Source organism: Diceros bicornis, chromosome 9, assembly GCF_020826845.1.
Source record: "Diceros bicornis minor isolate mBicDic1 chromosome 9, mDicBic1.mat.cur, whole genome shotgun sequence".
In the NCBI taxonomy this organism is placed as follows: Eukaryota; Metazoa; Chordata; class Mammalia; order Perissodactyla; family Rhinocerotidae; genus Diceros; species Diceros bicornis.
In genome coordinates, this window is record NC_080748.1 from 7780393 (window position 1) to 7786903 (window position 6511).

A 6511-nucleotide genomic window follows, 5' to 3' on the forward strand; every position below is an offset into this window, starting at 1 on the left:
CTCAATGTTCCAGGGGTGACCCCTATGTGGGCTGCGTGTGTCCTTCTATTGTGGCCTGTTAGCTCTCCCTGTAGGCGCCCAGGGAGGCTGAGTTATGCTCCTGGCCAGCTGTTGTAATGCTCAGCTGCTTGTAGTTGTTGTGGGCCCTTCAGTCTCTTTATCAGGTGTGGGGATCCCCAGCACAGTTGGCTGCAAGTTCTAATACCACATTTGTGTTGCAGTATTTCTTTTAAGTGAGTAGGCCCCCAGCGTGGCAGGTTGTTAGGCTCAGGGCCTTACAATTGCTGTAAGCCTCTAGCCTATTAGGTCTCTTGTCAGCTCTCTGAGGATTGCAGCTGGGTGGGGCTGGCCTCAGGCACAGGAGCGCCCAATTGTTTCAGGCTTTGGAAGGTGGGGCAAACCTCCTATGTGGGTCTTTGAGAAGCACAAGTCTTCTGCAGCTGACAAGCCCTGCCACCCACAGGTCCACACAGACAGTCAACACAGTCCTGCCCCGTGTGAGCACCCCGACCTCCCCAAGCGGACCCAGTCTCTCCACGGCGGGAGCCCCACACACTCCGCCACTGCCCCACACTCTCCACCCGCTCCTTGTGTACACCCTGCCTCGCTCTAGTCGGCTCAGTTGCCAGGCTGCAGAGAATCCAGTCACCAATCTATGCAGGCCCACAAGTTGCCTGAGGGCTTGTTGTTGGGTGGGGCCAGTCTCTAGGGTGGGCTGCCTGCCCTGGCTGAGCTGGATTAAATCGGTGCTCTAGCGGGTGGGGCAGACCCTGGGCTAGCTGGCCTCAGGGAGAACTCCAATGGCGTCTGTGTCAGCACGCTCACATCAGGCCACAACAATGGCCGCCGCCAATGTCCCAGTCCCTGGAGAGGTCTCACCCCTTGCTGAGATGCACTCAGGGCCTATTAGGTGAGTCTCTTTTCACCACAGCACTGTGCACCTTTCTTTCTGGTGATTTTAGGATGCTTTCTGAAATGGCTGAGTTTGTGCGCGGGCCCTTTAAGAGCCGGTTTTAGTTTCTTTGTGAACCGGGTTTTCTGGGGGTACTCCCCAATGCTTTAGTAGCAGGCACAGTCAGATATTATGCCGCTGGTCTCCATTGTGCTGGGTCCACAAAATGCCCACAGCGGGGGCGCTCCCGGCTCAGGGCCCCGCGTCTCCAGGGAGGGTGCGTACCTGTGAGCTGCTCCCGGCGGCCGTGAAGCTGGCGGCTTGTGAAGGCGGCGTTTTCCTCTCCAGAAGGGAGCCTCTGCCTCTTCCACCTCAGTTAGGATTGTCCGTTGTTGCAGGAGTTCCTCTTATCCAGTTTTCAGTTCTGTCTCAGGGGTAATTTTTCCACGAATAGTTGTATATTGGCTGTGTCCACGGGAGGAGGTGAGTTCAGAGTCTGCTTACGCCGCCATCTTGACTCCGCCCCTATTATAACTTTTAAAAATTATTATAAAATACTTCAAGTACACAGAAGAGCACAGAGAATAATGGAACAAAAACCAGTATATTCACTAGACAGTTTTGTTAAAACTCAATATTTTGTAATATTTGCTCAAGATATTTTTTAAAGAACAGGAGTGTAGAGAAAATACATGCTCAAACATTACTATTGTAGCATTTCTGTAAAGAAATCTGATAATATCTGTTAAAATTAAAATCTATACACACATTTGACCAAGCAATCCCACTCTGGGCAATACAAGCTCTCTCAGATGGGAAAGCACCAGTATGTAAGAATGGGGTGCAAGGGCGCTACTGCAACTTTGTCCATGGGTGCACAAAAGGAGAACCAAAGAGATCACTCATCAACACAGGGGTGATTGAATACACTGGGGCACATCCAGAAAATAAGTAAACGCCCACTTTTCCAGTTGACTCAGAGATTCTCAAACACTTTTACTGAATGAAAAAAATCAAAATTCAGAGAAAGATGAATTAAAAATCAAATTTTACAAAACAAATAATGACCAAAGCACTCTATAAGTGTGTTCATGTATGCATTTGTGTTAAACCTAAGCATAAGAAATCAGTGGAAAAATAATGTTAAATTTCATTAGTCCAAAAACATAAAAACTGTAATAATAATAATACAATATGCCATTTTCACCTATCAAATTAAAAAACATTCAAAAATGGAAATACTTGCTTCAGGAAATGCTTGGACTTTGGAAGTATGTATTTGAATAACCCTTTTGAAGTACAATTTGGAAATGTTGGTCTAAGAGCCTTAACAATGTTATTATACTTTGATACAATAATTTCAATAATGGACTCAATCCTTTAAAAATAATTCAAATAAATACACAAAGATGTTCATTATAGAAGTAAGTATAATCATTGAAACCAGGAACAGAAAGGTCTTAATAGAGGACTGGCTAAATAAATTTAAAATGTGTACACCATTATGCAGTAATTAAAGTAGATGATGATAAAAAATTTTTAATAACTTCAAAAACTGCTTATGTAATAACATTAATTATAAAAAAGAAATACAATTATATATAGAATATGATATAAACTAGGCAAATAATTTTTTTCAAGACAATAAGTAATACCCTAAAAAGGTCACAGAGATTGTTTCTGAGCAATGAGATTACAGGTGACCCTATAATATAGACTTCGTTGTAAATCGTCTGTAATATTTCTGTGAATGGGTAAACCCATTCCCTGACTCTTTATATAATGGTGCCACCCTCCTCCGCCAATCACTTAATATCATTCTGTTTTCTTCATAGTACTTTTTCCTGTCTGAAAAATCTTACATCACTCACTTATTTGCAGTCTCTCTCCTCCTATTAACTGAAAACTGTGACAGCAACGAGCTTTGTCTTCTTCACTGCTGTATCCTCAGCACCTAGGACAGTACCTGTACGCAAGGCACTCAACCATATTCGCCGAATGAATGAAATGTGTGTGGAGACAACTTTACAAATATCAGTTGTGGTTCTTTCAGATGAGGAACAGAACAATGGTGTTGTCTCCATTCGCCAAGTGACTCTCAAACGAGTTAATCCAGATAATTTACACCAAGGTAAAATTTTAATCTAAGATGTTATATATTTGAGGTAAAACTGGTAACTTCTTAAATTTTCTGGACAAATCTCAGTTCAAACACTTAAGAGATGTTACACTATTTTATATTTAGCTGTTAAAGGAATTTATGAATGCTTTGAAGATCCAAACCACAGGCTAAACTACTTCAGGCTTATACTGAACATGTGTATCGACCTCCCATCCCCCCAGAGAGCCCAGTGAGATGACAACATAGAAGCACAAAGAGGAATAAACTCATTCAACAAAGAACACAAGGAACCGGGATATCAGGAGACAAGAAATTTCAACAAATTTCCAGAGGACAAGAAGCAGATGGATAAGGCAGCAAAGGAAGCTGGAGCTCAGGTTAGAATTGTCGGGGAAACTGTAAAAGGGAGCCACTGCCCCTACGGAGGCCCTGAGAGTCTTGGTCTCAGAAATGGCAGGTACGTGGGCAGAAGGGAGAAAGAGGCGGGAAAACAGAGGGAATGATTGAATGTGAATCTAGGGGACAGCTGTGCCAGTCACCTCTCTCTCACCCCCTTCCCACTCCCTCCAGAGCACGTGGAAGGCCAACACTGCCACTATTGAAAATTACCATAAAGGACGTTTTCTCTAAAGAAACTGCATCCACACTGTAACATGTAACCAGTTTATCTGGGAAGGTGGACATCTTCTGTCATCGACACTCCATTATAGAGTACTCTTCCTGGCATCCTGGAGCCAGGATCCACTCCAACCCAGTTGTCCCGTGCCAAGCCTTCTCAAAGCACCTGTGAAGGAACAGTTCCTTTTCTAAAAAAATTTTAATCCATTGCAGAGTCGTATTTTTTTTTTTTCCTGTGATGAAGACTAGCCCTGAGCTAATATCCACTGCCAATCCTCCTCTTTTTGCTGAAGAAGATTGGCCCTGGGCTAACATCCATGCCCATCTTCCTTCACTTTATATGGGACACCGCCACAGCATGGCTCAACAAGCGGTGCATCAGTCTGCACCCAGGACCCGAACCTGTGAACCCCAGGCCACCGAAGTGGAGTGCATGAACTTAACTGCTGCGCCACCAGCCCAGCCCCTGTAGACTGTTATTTTTTAAAATACAATAGAAATGAATTACTAGAAAAATTAAATTTTAAAAGCAAAGACATACAAAGTACAAGCCCAAATGTCTTATTATTAAATCCACGAGACACAGATTGCATTTCAATCACTGTAATCAGAACAAACTTAAAATAGGAAAAAAATTACAAAAATGGTAGACATTTATTGAAAGTGTGCATACAGGTATATAAAACAGGATTATTACATTAATAAGTTTTTGTCATTCTGCAATTATAACTAAACAAGAGGTTATAAAGGAAATAGGAGGGCCGGCCCTGTGGCTTAGCGGTTAAGTGCACACACTCTGCTTCTGGTGGCCGGGGTTCGGATCCTGGGCGCGCACCAACACACTGCTTCTCTGGCCATGCTGAGGCCGCGTCCCACATACAGCAACTAGAAGGATGTGCAGCTATGACATACAACTATCTACTGGGGCTTTGGGGGAAAAATAAATAAATAAATAAAATTATAAAACAAAAAAAAGACTACATATAAAAAAAAGGAAATAGGAACTACTCATACAAAAAATCTATGAGCTTTGCATGGACACCATGTATAAAAATATTGTAAGTTTTATTGTAAAAAATAAGCCCAATTCTTGCTTTTTAATTTAATACATGTTGAATTATCAACAATGCTATTTACAGAGGATAATACATATTGACACTGTTTCCGTGTACTTTGTTCTTTATTTTTTGAGACATAATTCACATATCAAAAAATTTGCCTCTTTAAAGTGCACAAATCTGTGGTTTTTAGTCTATTCACAAAGTGGTGCAGCCATCAGCACTAATTCCTGAAGATTTTCGTCCCTCCAAATGGAAACCTCATACTTGTTTGCAGTCATTCTCCAATCTCCCCTCCCCTAACCCCTGGTAACTTCTAATCTACTTCCTGTCTTTAAGGATTTACCTATTCTGGACATTTCATATAAATGGGATAATACAATATGTGGTCTTTTTTGGCTGACTTCCTTCCCTTAGCACAATGTTTTTAATGTTAATCTATGTTGTAACATGTATCAGTACTTCATTCCATTTTACGGCTGAATAATATTCTATTGTATGGATATACCACATTTATCTATTCGTTCATCTGTTAATGGACAATTGAATTGTTTCCACTTTTTGGCTATTTGAACAATGCTGCTATGAACATTAATATACAAATTTTTGTGTCAACATACATTTTCAATTCTCTTGGGTATATCCCTAGGAATGGAATTGCTAGGTTATATGGTAACTTCATGTTTAACTTTTTCAGAAACTACCAACTGCTTTCCACAATGGTTGTACCATTTTACATTCTCATCAGCAACATACAAGGGTTCCAATTTCTCCACATCCTTGCCAACACTTATTTTTTCCTTTTTAAATTATTATTATTATAGCCATCCTAGTGTGTGTAAAATGGTATCTCATTGTGGCTTTGATTAGCATTTCCCTAATGACTAATGATATTAACATCTTTTCAGTCTATCCGCCATTTGTATGTCTTCTTTGGAGAAACATCTGTTCAAATCATTTGCCCATTTTTAAATTGAATTGTCTTCTTATTGTTGAGTTGTAAGAGATCTTTGTATATTCTGGCTACTAGAGCCTTATCAGACACATGATTTGCAAACATTTTATCCCATTCTGTGGATTTTCTCCCCCCCCCTTTTTTTTTGGTGAGGAAGATTGGCCCTGAGTTAGCACCTATTTCCAATCTTCCTCTTTTTGCTTGAGGAAGAGTGGCCCTGAACTAACATCTATACCCATCTTCCTCTATTTTGTATGTGGGACGCTGCCACAGCATGGCTTGATGAGTGGTGCAGATCCATGCCTGGAATCCGAACCTGCAAACCTAGGCCACCAAAGTGGAGCATGCCAAACTTAACCACTACACTACCAGGCCAGCCCCTGTCTTTTTCACTCTCTTGATAGTTTCCTTTGATGCACAAAAGTTTCTGATGTTGATGAAGTTCAATTTGTATATTTTTGTCTTTGGCTATTTGTGGATTTGGGATCATATCTAAGAAACCATTGCCTAACCCAAGGTCATGAATATTCACATATATGTTTTCTTCTAAAAATTCCATAGTTTTAGCTCTTAACTTTAGGTAGTTTATCCACTTTGAGTTATGTGTTTGAATATGATGTGAGGTAGGGGTCCAAATTCATTATTTTGCATGTAACTATCCAGTTTTCCTGGCATCATTTATTGAAAAGATTACTCTTTTCTCATTGAATGGTCTTGGCATCCTTTGTCAAAAATCAGTTGACCATAGATGCATGGACTTTTACTTCCGGTTTATTTTCTGGACTTTCAATTCCATTCTATTGTTCTATATGTCTATCCTTATTTCAGTACCACACTGCCTTGATTACTGTAGTTTTGTAGTAAGC

The 6511-nt window shown here is 40.9% G+C and overlaps 1 long non-coding RNA gene across 1 annotated transcript; it reads left to right on the plus strand.

The window, feature by feature from the left end:
* The first annotated feature begins 679 nt into the window (after window positions 1-679).
* LOC131410077 (uncharacterized) lies at window positions 680-4541 on the plus strand. Its single transcript, XR_009221158.1, has 3 exons — window positions 680-910; window positions 2946-3023; window positions 3138-4541. It is a non-coding gene; the product is annotated as an uncharacterized LOC131410077 (long non-coding RNA).
* The last annotated feature ends 1970 nt before the right edge of the window (window positions 4542-6511 follow it).